The sequence below is a fragment of the Macaca nemestrina genome, chromosome 16 (assembly GCF_043159975.1).
Source record: "Macaca nemestrina isolate mMacNem1 chromosome 16, mMacNem.hap1, whole genome shotgun sequence".
NCBI classification, from domain to species: domain Eukaryota; kingdom Metazoa; phylum Chordata; class Mammalia; order Primates; family Cercopithecidae; genus Macaca; species Macaca nemestrina.
In genome coordinates, this window is record NC_092140.1 from 23,591,119 (window position 1) to 23,604,224 (window position 13,106).

The 13,106-nt window shown below is 36.0% G+C and overlaps 1 pseudogene; it reads right to left on the minus strand.

Annotated features, from left to right (window-relative positions):
* Positions 1-439: 439 nt before the first annotated feature.
* Positions 440-2,781, minus strand: LOC105478032 (peroxisome assembly protein 12 pseudogene; annotated as a pseudogene).
* Positions 2,782-13,106: the final 10,325 nt, after the last annotated feature.

The window sequence follows — 13,106 nt, forward strand, 5'->3', positions numbered from 1 at the left end:
TTTGAAGGCAAGGAGAGGGTAGAAAAGGTCTTATTTCTTCTTGGCTTTAGGTCCGTCAGCATTTCCCTAGCTTCCGGGTTTGTTTGGTGTTTTTTCAGTCTGTGTTTTGCACTTCAATGTTCAGATATGTTGAACAGAGAGACCCTGGTGTGAGCAGTGTGAGCCAGCTCTGTCTCTTCAGTCGCTGAATCCAGGACGTAGGTCAATGGGACCCTTTCTCCAACCACTAATACTTGGTGACCTCATTTTTTCGATTTGTTGCTACTCAGTGAATAGTGGCTGCTTACTGTTTCAATCATCTATCTTGATTTCTGCTTTCAAACAAAAGTCTAACCAATTCCCTGTATTCCAGTCACTAAAAGGCAAACAAATGAGATTATCTTGTACTAATACAATAATTTGACCAGAAATATTTCATTTGAAATCTGAAATCCAGTAATTATTTTGTTTCTTCATAAAGTATTGTATGCAATTTTGTTTTTCTGTTCTCAGGGGAGTAGAATTTAATCAGATGTTGTACTTCTGTTGGATAACCTGTAATGGGACAAGCTTAGTGACTCCTCACATAATGAAACACACAGCCGTAACAAAACACATAGCTAGAAGCAGCAATAACAGTATCGTTCACCTGGGTTTTACGATACAGGGGGCATACAGTCTGCATTTTGGGTAAGAGGCGACAATCAGAGTTATAGTCTAGGTGGACAGGTGGTGGTGGAGTAGGCGAGGCAGACAATGATTGATGGTTTATTGGTTTTCAGATGAGTACCACCAGTCAAGGAACTGTAAGAAGAATACACTGACAGAAAGGCCAGTAGACAGGGATAAGGCAACACTCCTCACAGCTTTCTTCAGAGCTGACTTTATCTTCTCACTAACACTCCTGGCTGGTTGCTATATCATGCTGGCTTCAGCTGGTCTATGCTCCAGAGCTTGTATATCCTGAACTGTCAGTCGACCTAGCTGAACTCCAGCCAGTCTCAGCAGTGGTGAGTGATGCTGAGATTTTCCTAGGATGTACCGAAGTTGTACAAGAAACCCTCCTGCCCAGGCCATGTTAACAAATGGGTAGGTTGCCAGGAAGGGTCTGTAAAGTGGTTTCCAGTTGGAAGAAGGGGGATGAATAGAATATTCATCCTCTTCTCTCGGCTAGAAGCCAGCTTCTCCAGCTTCATTTTCAGATAGAAAAGAAGAACCAGGCGCATAATTGATTTCCAAAGCTGCTTCCTTAGGAGACCAGTGCTAGCCAATCTCTGAGACTTGTGAGTGTCCCCCATTATGATTCTCTTTAAGCCACAAAAGTTTTCAGAAAATGAGGCACTGGTTCTAGACAGTTATACTGTTGGAGCCGGAGATGTAGCAGAGTAAAGATTTCATCAAACCACCTCCACAAGAAGCTATAGTGGGTGGGATGTGATTCTGCAAGAACCTTGACCACATGCTGAAGAGCAGATCTCACTGCTGTCGTTAAACTGTCCTGTGCTACCACCACAAAGATGGATGGCTGCTCAACAGCCACAGAAGCAGTTGTGATGTGAGCCTGTGTTCAGCCATAGCTTCCTGTGTGTACTGGCTTTCACTTTACCCACAAACTCGTGAGCATGAACGTTTTTGGGAGGAAGGGCATCAAAAGAATGCTCAATCTTAAAAGTAAACTTCCTGCATGGTATCCAAAACTCCAAACTCAATGAACTGGGAGAAAAAGACCTGTTGCGGAGGCACAGGGGAGTCTCAAGGAGGTTAAGAACAAAGTTGACTCGGACGTGGGTGGAAGTGGTATGTGGTAAGGGGGTAAGTTGTCAAATGCCGCATCTCAGGGCAGAACGTGGCTGTGTGGTACAGGTATCGGGGAAGGAGCGCGATCCTCTGGATCTGCGAACCAGGAATGCCATCCCTGCCACCCAACCATGAGAGCTCAAAAGTCAGCGGATTCTGAGGATTCAGAGGTGCCAGTGTGAGTTTCGGACACAAGGACTGGCTCCAGCTGTCTGCTTTGAGTATCCCCTCCAGTGCCCACTTTTGCTCACTGACCCCAGACAAGGCGCAGAGAATGTTATATATATATATATATCATGTTTTATATATAAATATATATAACATGTCATATATTTTATTTATATATAACATGCTATATATAGAAATAATATACAACATATATATAACATGCTATGTATATAAATAATGTATATGACATGTTATATATATACACACATATATATTTAAAAATTTTTGAGACAGGGTCTTGCTCTGTCACTTAGGCTGCAGCTCAGTGGTGCAAACTTGGCTCACTGCAACCTCTGCCTCCTGGACTCAAGCAATTCTCATGCCTCAGCCTCCCAAGTAGCTAGGACTACAGGTATCCACAACTACACCTGGCTAATTTTTGTATTTTTAGTAGAGACAGGGTTTGGCCATGTTGGCCAGGCTGGTCTTGAACTCCTGACCCAAGTGATCCGCCCACCTCAACCTCCCAAAGTGCTGGGATTACAGGTGTGAGTCATCACACATGGACAGTATTTTATATTATATGGAGTGGGTTTTCTTTTTTCTCAAGCAAAAAGAGATATTTTGACTTTTCGTCATTGAAATGAGGCAAATAATAAAGTATCATAAAGTCACAGTAATATAAATCTCACCAAGCAATTAGTTATGATATTTTAAACATTTCTGGTCATGTATGTTCATCAGTGCTTACATCACAGACTCTAGCTTATCCTGTTTCTTGTGTTGCTGCTGCTGTTCATGCTTTCCCCTCCCAGTTGGACTGCCCTTTGTTTTCATCCTCTTGTACACTTTGACCCTTCTCAAACTCAAAGGAAGTTAGCCTGAGGCCTGAACATGAAGCTTTACCTTTCATATTATACTTTTCAGAAATGTAAAGATATTTTATTACATTTTCCTGAAGAGTGACTGTTTCTCCTTTAATTGTATATATTTTGGCATTTATCACAATTTTTATAAAGATGGGGTACAAATTATAACTACAAGACCCATTTAGTCATATATTTTAATTCCTGAAATCACTTCGCTTCACCTTTCATGTATTATTTTGAATAACACAAATATTGCTAAATATGGTAAAAAGCAATGTGGCCTTTTATATCATCAACAATGCTTGCATTCAAAATACAACAGTGTCTTCTACTAAATGTAAGCATGAAACCAATCAACCAATTAAAACCAATTTATAACTGAATAATAATTTAAGGTGTTTAACTCAATCATAGTTCAACTTATTTACCTCTTCCATAAATACAACAAAAAGTTGAGTTTATCACAAAATACATTGCTAAATTAAAATTTGGGGATTTCCTTTTCAACATCGAAAAGTTTTAGTAAATTAGAAAACTAATCTAAACCACTTGAAGGTGTTCTATGTCTGTAAACACTAAAGAAAGCCTTATGCAAACTATCACAAGAAAATAGTATTCAAATTTTAAGCAAAATAATACACGATTTTTATTTTTTTACCAACTAACATTGATTTTAATTTTCTGTTTATAATGTTTATACTTTCAGCAAAACCCACAGCATATCTTTTTTGGACTACTGTATTTTCTTTTCATCCAGATAAGTTGCATTTAGCTCTAACTATTTCTAATGTGCTGCCAAGATATTTTAATATTTATTAATTTTGTAATATTTAGAAAATGTTTTTCTCCCGAACGAAGACTAAATTTCCCCATTAAGAATATGAACTTCAAAAATATATTTAACTTGTTACTTTTTCTCTTTTTCTCTATATGTAGTTTTTCCCATTTTTCACCCACAGGAAATGTTTATTAAACTTCTAGTATTATTACCTTTGTACATGCAACAGATATTGCTTGTTACTCATCACTTACAGCCTAGGCACTGATATTACAGTGATAAATGATAGATACTACCCCCATGTTTGGCTTACAAAATTTGGGGAGCTACATAGAAAACATGAATATACAGTTGATCATGTAATTTTAATTGTGATTACTTCAGAGAACACATGCAGAAATTCCTGATGTGGCCAGACGCGGTAGCTCACGCCTGTAAGCCCAGCACTTTGGGAGGCTGAGGTAGGTGGATCACCTGAGTTCAGGAGTTCGAGACCAGCCTGACCAATATGGTGAAATCCCATCTCTACTAAAAATACAAAAATCAGGGCTGGTCGCGGTGGCTCACGCCTGTAATCCCAGCACTTTGGGAGGCCAAGGCAGGCGGATGACGAGGTCAGGAGATCGACACCATCCCGGCAAACATGGTGAAACCTCTTCTGTACTAAAAATACAAAAAAAACTAGCCGGGCGAGGTGGCGGGCGCCTGTAGTCCCAGCTACTCGGGAGGCTGAGGCAGGAGAATGGCGGGAACCCGGGAGGCGGAGCTTGCAGTGAGCCGAGATCGCGCCACTGCACTTCAGCCTGGGCAACAGAGCGAAATCACGTCTCAAAACTCCGTTTCCCAAAAACAAAACAAAACAAAAACAAAAATTAGCCAGGCATGGTGGTGTGCACCTGTAATCCCAGCTACTCAGGAGGCCGAGACAGGAGAAACGTTTGAACTTGGGAGGTGGAGGTTGCAGTGAGCCGAGATTGCGCCACTGCACTCCAGAGCGACAGAGTAAGAATCTGTCTGGAAAAAAATAAAAAAGAAAAGAAAAAAACTCCCTTCCCTTGTGTTACATTTCAGGTATCCAAAACATAGTCCATCAATATTTTAAGACAAATGATTTTAAAAGGCAAAGTGCTGTTTGATTCCAAAGAATACAGAACTGAATCTTTTCTATTCAGAAAGAAAAGAAAACATCATCCCCCTATAGAAACAAGACAAATATACAAAATTAAAGAACAGTCTGGGAGATAAATTATATCAAAACAATAGCAAAATGTGAACAAAAGACATTTCCCAAGAATCGGTTCCACATGAATTAGTCTGAAAGTAATTTATCTGGCATTTATAAGATGAAGAGCTCTATTCAAGTTCAAGGGCTGAGGAACTGCTTGTTCCAAAAATTGACATATCTGAGTTGTAATTTGATGGCAGAGAAGAATTTATATGGGTGGAAAGGACATTTCTGGGCGTATTTCAGGCCGGTGAAATGCAAGAAGGGGAAATCAAAGATAAATTGACAAAATAAACTTAAACAATATTACTGCGAGGTAGCAAAGGGATGATTTTTCAGTTTGTTGCTCCTGCTGAAAGTGGCATTTCCTAAGAAGTAAGAATTACCTGTAGAATACAATAAAAATAAGCAGTTTTACATAGCAGTCAATATGTTTCTTACAAAAGCATGGGAAGCAAATTTCTTCCATCAGAGAAGCTCTGAAATAAGCAGCAAATGTGAAGATAATTCAGTAAAGAAGAATCAGACCTCTTCCATTTGTATATATGAGGTAATAGAAATAACAGAATATATAGCTAAACTTACAAAAATAACATTTGTAAAGGCCCTGTACTATAAAATCTCAATGGAGATAAAAGGAAAGCTGAAACATTGAAAACAATTGACTCTGATGCAAGACTAGCAGAGAAGACTAGTGGAGAGATACAAAACAGAGTAAACAAATAATGGGCAGCAAGGAATGTAGCAGAAATTTTCCAAACTACACTTAATTTATAAAACACGTGAAAACTGTTTTTAAGTGTGGATCACATAGGAATTACGCTGTTATTATATCTGATTATGTAAGCTGTTAGTGTCAAACTATTTAATTATATCTGCTGTATTTCAAATTTGTCATAATCCTCAATGAAAAATAGTGGTTTTATAAAGTCTCAGGTTTTAAAAACACTGACTTTTTAAAGGAGCTATGTACTGAAGCATGTAGATTAAGTAACCGATGCTAAAATATTTCTAGTTAAATAATGTACACAGTAGCGTTTTGAAGAAGAAAATTATACATAACAGAAAGCAGATATATTTTGGGGTAGAAACACACATGTTTATCCTAGATGTTCCATTTTGGAAACTTCTTTGTTTTTGAGCCTTAATATCTTCAAAGAAGAAATATTTAAAATTGGTAATACATACTTAAAAGTCTGAGGATCATATATAATATTTTTATCTTGAAACATAGAATATGCTGATATTGAAATACGATATTGAGTATATAGAAAATTCAAAAATTAATAATAGCAAATGGTATTAAGAAGCAACAGAACTCACAGGTTTCTGACTTTTGAACTGACTTACATGAAAGTTAATACTGCTCAAAACAGTATAAAAGAGAATGTGAATTTTATTATTTTAAGCCACTGCTTCTTAAGGACAAATTTGTCTTTTGATACAGTCTCTCAAACAAATGTAGAAATATGATAAATATATAAATAAACAAAACAAACAAATAAATAAAAGCAACAACAAGTTTAGGCTCATTTCTAAGCCTAAAGACAAACTTAAAAATTATTTTCATACAATTTTTGCTAAGCCTTCTAACCTAGTCCTGCTCTTTCATGTGACCTAGGTTATGAACTCAGCAAATATCCAAATTTTTAACTTTTCTCTATTTTTGGAGTATAGTTTTGCTAATGAAACTCAGGGGGGAAAGAGCTTATATTTAAGATATTTATTTGAGATATTTAGATTTTCAAAAATTTTTACAAGACAATTATCATTAAAGGTTATTTTTAAAATATAGCATCTAGCTATTGTCAAAGTAGTCTCTCCAGGATTACCTATTGAACTATAAACCGAAAGAAGAAAAAACTTTCAGTCTCCAACACTTAATTTTTATTCCTACAATTTTGCTGTTCCAAAATTTTGCTTGTGTTTATATACTTCTATATTTAAGTCATGTATTATTCACATAGGCCTTAAGGGAAAACTGCTCTATTATCATAAAGGCAAAGTCCATAAAAACTAATTAGAAAATAATTACCAAGAAGACAAAGACATAAGAAATGTTTCAAGCTTTGAAAAATACCCCTTCCATATTAGTCTTCCATTTAGTCTTAGTAAGCTCAGGCTATTATAATAACATACTAGAAGTTGGGTGGCTTAAACAACATACTTTTTTTCTCATATTTCTGGACATTGGAAGTTAGAGTGTCAGCAGTGTCAAAGTTCTTGCTGAGGACCCAGTTCTGGTTTAAAAAACTTCTTCTTGTGTCCTCAAATGGCAGAAAGAGTCAGCTTACTCTATGGGTTCCTTTCATAAGGGCATTAATTCCACTCACGAAGACTCCATTCTCATGACCTGATCACTTCCTAAGAACCTCACCTCCAAATACTATCATACTGGGATTAGGGTTTAAACATATGAATTTGGGAAGACGAGGGTACATTCAGTCCACTGCAATTTGGTTATGAGTATGTCCTGGGAAATTCAATATTTAATGTTGATTTACTACAAGATTACAATTTTAGAGTCATTTCCTCCTTTATATGAAGTGCACTCTAATTTTATTAACTTAGGAATTTGTCTTCCGTAATATTCCATTGAAGAAACAGGTAAGCCCATCATAAAAATAATCTTCCATTGTACTTTGTAAAGGCACATCCATTTTGATAATAAATTGAACAAGTGTTTTAATTTTAGAATGCTAAATTTGTCTCTATTGCCAAAGACAAGTTATAGTTTAAACATAAGATGATAATATTATCAAAAAAGATTTGATAAACATTTGGACAAAGAGCATACATATAAAATTAAAAATATCATTTCTTAATTTATGTAACATCCGAAGTAATTATATTTGTTTTGGCACATCAGCAAATTCAGAACTATGGTAGTGCCAAATGTCTGAACATTTTATAAAAAATATAGTCTATATAATTAATATTAATAATACTATTAGTGATACCATATTATTATATATCTTATATAGATACTAAATATAAAATGTCTAAACATTTTATAAAGAATATCCTATACTCAGCCTTAAGCCAAAAAGTGAAAAATAATTTTGGCAGGTTTCAGAGCTTTTTTGTGTCTACTTTTTGTTTGTTTCTGTGTTTTATAAATAACCAATTTTTACATTTATTTCTGGTTATCTTAGTTATTTATTCTGATTTACTATTGAGACTATATATCCCTATTTGGTGTAATAATATTTTAATTATTTTAGTTGGAACTGGTAAAAACCTTTTTTTTCCAAATATATTTTTTGATTACTATTTTTCACATGGTATGTATGAGTTTAATATGCATGAGTTTAAGCTTCAAAAGCTACAACAGGGATTTAGCTTAAAATTTCTAACTACGGCTGAGGATGGTGGTTCATGCCTGTAGTCCTAGCACTTTGGGAGGTCAAGGCGGGAGGATCACGAGCTCCGGAGATTGAGACCATCTTGACCAACATGGTGAAACCCCGTCCCTACTAAAATACAAAAAAAACTAGCCAGGCGTGGTGGCCCATGCCTGTAATCCCAACTACTTGGGAAGCTGAGGCGGGGAAATCCCTTGAACCCGGAAGGCGGAGGTTGCCGTGGGCTGAGATGTTGCCGTGGGCTGAGATGGTGCCACTGCACTCCAGTCTGGCGACAGAGCAAGACTCCGTCTCAAAAAAAAAAAAAAAAAAAAAAAAAAGAAAGAAAGAAATTCTAATCATGACATAATATGTAGACATATTGTTTCTACCATTCTCAGAATTTCCTCCCAGGAATAATGTCTCTTTCCCATTATTAAATTCATAAATTATAATCCCTGGTAAATTTTGGTATTATCAGTTCCCTCTATCAAATACATTTTTCTTTGGCTGTTTCAGAAGTATTTTACTTTTGTTATTTAGTGATAGAAATATTTTTAAAAGAGTTCTCTTTATGTCATAAAGCTCTGTATTTTGGCTCATTTTTGTCAAATCATGCTATTGGAAATGCATTACTTCTATGGGCATTCGAATGGGTTTCCACATCATGTATATTTTATGATCATTATGTATTTTATGACCATTCTCTTTCATTTCATGTTTTAACATAATCACCTTAGCATTTCATATTTTAATTGAATTAACATTGATATATTTTAATGTTTATTTTTTCAACTTCCAAGGATTTTAAAAAATGTATGTTGCATTTTATCAAATGCTTTTAATCCCATTTTTAAATTGTCTAATTTTTGTATTTTATGATAGACCAAATTTATGTAATCCTTAAATATAATTATTACTTGTATTTCTATGAAAAAAGTTATATGAAAAATTTATCAGCTTTGTAAAGCTTCTGCCCATACACTACTAAGCTATTTTAAACATTTTATTATTTTTTATCTATATGGATAATAAAAACTATCATTTTTTAAAGTGACTACTATATAGCAAGTACTTTCTCAAAAATCAGACAAGGAGTTACACAAATAATTATTAACAGGGCAAGCACTGGTTTGCATTATGAATTAGAGTTGGACAGGTGTGGTGGCTCACATCTGTAATTCCAGCACCTTTCCAGCATGGCTGTAATTCCTAGGCAGGTGGATTGGGGCAACATGGTGAAACCCCATCTTTAAAAAAACAAAAAATTTACCAGGGCATAGTGGCATGTGCCTGTAGTCACTGCCACCCTGGGAGGCTGAGGTGAAAGGATCAGTTGAGCCCAGGAGGTCAAGGCTGTAGTGGGCTGTGATTGCACCATCGCACTCCAGCCTAGACAACAGAGCAAGACTCTGTCTCAAAAAAAAAAAAAAAAAAAAAAAAGAAAGAAAGAAAGAAAAAGAAGGAAAGAAAGAAAATAAGAAAAGCAATTTAGAGTCTAGAAGAATGGTGTTAACCAGACTTCAGATGATTGAGGAAGAAACATATGTGGCAATTGTTCCATATTCTAAACTGAGCCACTAGGTTTTCTTTAGAGCATTAGGAAAGAAAAGGTAATTTTTTTTTTGTATTTGTTTTTAAGGTAAAGAATAGAGAAGAAAATATATTTGGAAGGAAATGTGAGAAGTTTCCTATCATTTTTCTTCCCATTTTTTAGTGGAAGGAGTAGATAAAAATACCTCGTCACACTGACATATCCTCTTTGAATTTGGGTACAGTGGACACTGTCTATTTCACACAAGATTAGCCTGAGGTTTTGCTATCTACCTGAGATGGCAAAACAGGAGAGAGAAAATACTTCATTGGGAGCTAGCTACACGTACATAAATTTGGATTGTACCAGATATGTGCTATGCAAAAAGGGAGCCAAGTTGATACCATTTAAAATGCTCCTTAGAAATACTATCTGAAGGAATTACATAATGCCAACAACAGGGTAGACATCTGGAAGTCCAGGCACTCAGTCCAGCAAACTAAATTTAGACATCCTTTGAGCTGGCATGTCTTAAAGTTAAGAAACTTGAAATGTACCTTACTATAGAGTAATATTTGGCCAGATTCCACGCTCCAAGAGATAGAAATCAAATCATTATGCAACCAAGCAAGTGAAAATGTTTTTGCCCTTTAAACATATTTTCTAATCTCCTCCTGGCTGTTTCCCTGGGAGGTCATACGCCATGATTAATAAGCAATGTACAAAAGCAGGAGAGCAATATGGGGGATGAAAAAGTCTACCAAATGTCCATTTCCAGATTGGATCTCCAGCCTCATATAAGGCCAAGTCAGTGAAATGAGGAATCTTTAAATAAAACTTGGAGTTTCACTATTATACAGGATAATTCAATTTTTGATTAGATAGATCTTTTGTGAGACTGAAAGTAACAGGAAAAACGGTTATGTTGTCATTTTGTTGATTAACTACTGAAGTCACAGGAAATTCCTTTAATATCATAAAACAGAAGGGAATAATTAGCCCCTCAGAATGGGTTTAATCAAGAAGAGAAGAAAAAATGTTTCCTTGTTTATTTTGCATCATATGGAGTCCCACTCTAACTCTTGACTTAGAATACAGTGGAAAATATGACATAGTATTTCTAATACACCAAGATCGATATATTGCAAAATTATAATATGCTTCAGCAATAAAAAGACGTGTCTGGGACTCAGATAGCTTATAATTTGAGTAAAAAGTGTGTCTTCAATTTATAATGCCATCCATCTTCTCCTGACTGCTCGACATGATTACTGAACTTACTGTGGATTTCACAAAAGCCTAGAAACTTTTAAAAAGTTCACATGCATTAACTAGTCTAATCTTCACAAGGATGCTTTTAGATATAAGGAAACTGAGATAAGGGAAATTAAATGGCTTTACAAAGATTACATAAGTGGTAAATGTTAGAGCCACCATTTGAGCAATGTAAGGGTGGACCCATGCCATTTCTTAAACTCTGTGCTTTACTGTTTCATTTTGTGATATCAGATAGCCACAAATTGGTTCAAAAAATGATTCTTAACCAAGTTGGAATGTCTCTTTATGAAAATTTATTCTTTCGGCTTCTTTTCACAATATATTCTTGCAATTTGAATTCAAATAAACCATGGAGCCCCCCCTCCTCCAAAATAGCCTTTTCAGCACCATTGCCTGATATATTTCAACTAGATCAAGGGTGTCTAATCTTTTGGCTTCCCTGGGCCACGTTGGAATAAGAATTTTCTTGGGCCACACATACAATACGCTAACACTTTTGATAGTTGATAAGCTTTAAAAAATAACAAAAATCTCATAGAGTTTTAAGAAAGTTTATGAATTTGTGTTGGGCCTCATTCAAAGCCATTATAGGCTGCATGCAGACTGTGGGTGGTGGGTTGGACAAGCTTCAACTAGACCTTCTTTAGACATATACTATATTTGTAAAACTCTCAGTGTCCTCAGGTGTTTGTTTTTTGCTTGTTTTATCTGATAGGCTAAAATATTTTAAAAATTATCTAACAAAATTGTTATTTTTGGTCAAATTTCCTTGTAGTTTGAAAAAATACGTGATTATTGAGATGATAAGGTATTAACTGCTTAAAACTTCAAAACCCTATTGTGACTTTTTTTTTTTAACTTATGTATAAATTACCCTCTTATTCTACTAAATGCATTTTTACTTTAAGTATTGTTTAGTGGACATTATTAACCCCTTTGATTTATGTTTGTTTTTACCTGACACATTTTTAGTATCTTTAAAGAAGTTATTTATTAAATGTTCCTTACACATCTGTGACAGGTTAATGTCCCACTAAAGATGTGTACCTCCTAATCCCTGTGAATATTTTAAAATCTTTTTTTTTTTTTTTTTTCCCAGACTGAGTCTTGCTCTGCTGCCCAGGCTGGAGTGCAGTGACATGATCTCATCTCACCACAACCTCTGCTTCCCAGGTTCAAGCTATTCTCCTGGCTCAGCCTTCTGAATAGATGGGATTACAGGTGTGTGCCACCATGCCCTGTTAATTTTTGTATTTTTAGTCAAGACGGGGTTTCACCCTGTTGGCCAGGCTAGTCCCGAGCTCCTGGCCTAGTGATCTGCCCACCTCGCCTCCCAAAGTGCTGGGATTACAGGCGTGAGCCACGGCGCCCGGCTGTTTTAACATCTTATGTAAAATAGGGAATTAAATTTCTCCATGAAATTACATTTGTTAATCAGTTAATCTTCAGGAAGATTACAGGGGATTATCAGGGAGGTCCCAATGTAATCCTGTGTTCCCTTAAGTGTAGAAGACAAAGGCAGAAAATGGCAACAGAGAGATTTAACAGAAGCGCAACAGAGGAGAGATTAAAAGCGTGAGAGCAACTCATCTCATCCTTACTGGTTTGGAAGATAAAATACTGGAGATGGGAGCCAAAGAACGCAGGGAGGCTCCAAAGGCTGGGAATGACCTCAGATTACACCTAATAGGAAACTGACTTCTACAACCAGAAGAGTGTGAAATGAAACTAATGTTGGCCTGAGGCTGCCTCATTACTTTGAGTTTCTACTGAGGAACTGCAACCTCAGTATGTAAACAAACCGCAACCTAACTTGAGTACCTCTTGTAGCAAGAATCTCAGCCAATCACAGGAGCCAAGCTTCAGCCAATCACAAACTGCCAACTGCTCACACCCTGACCACTACGGGAAATGTCAAGTTGTAACCAATCAAGCTATAATTTTAGGTGACTTTTTAATCTTGTCTTTATACTCACTGTCCACCCACATTGCTCAGTAGAGCTTTCTGTACCACTCCTAGTTCTGAGTGCTGACCAATTTATGAATCATTCTTGGTTAAAATAAACTCTGTGAATTTAATTTATTTACAGTTTTTATTTTAACAACAGGGAACTCAGCTTATATTCTATAACTC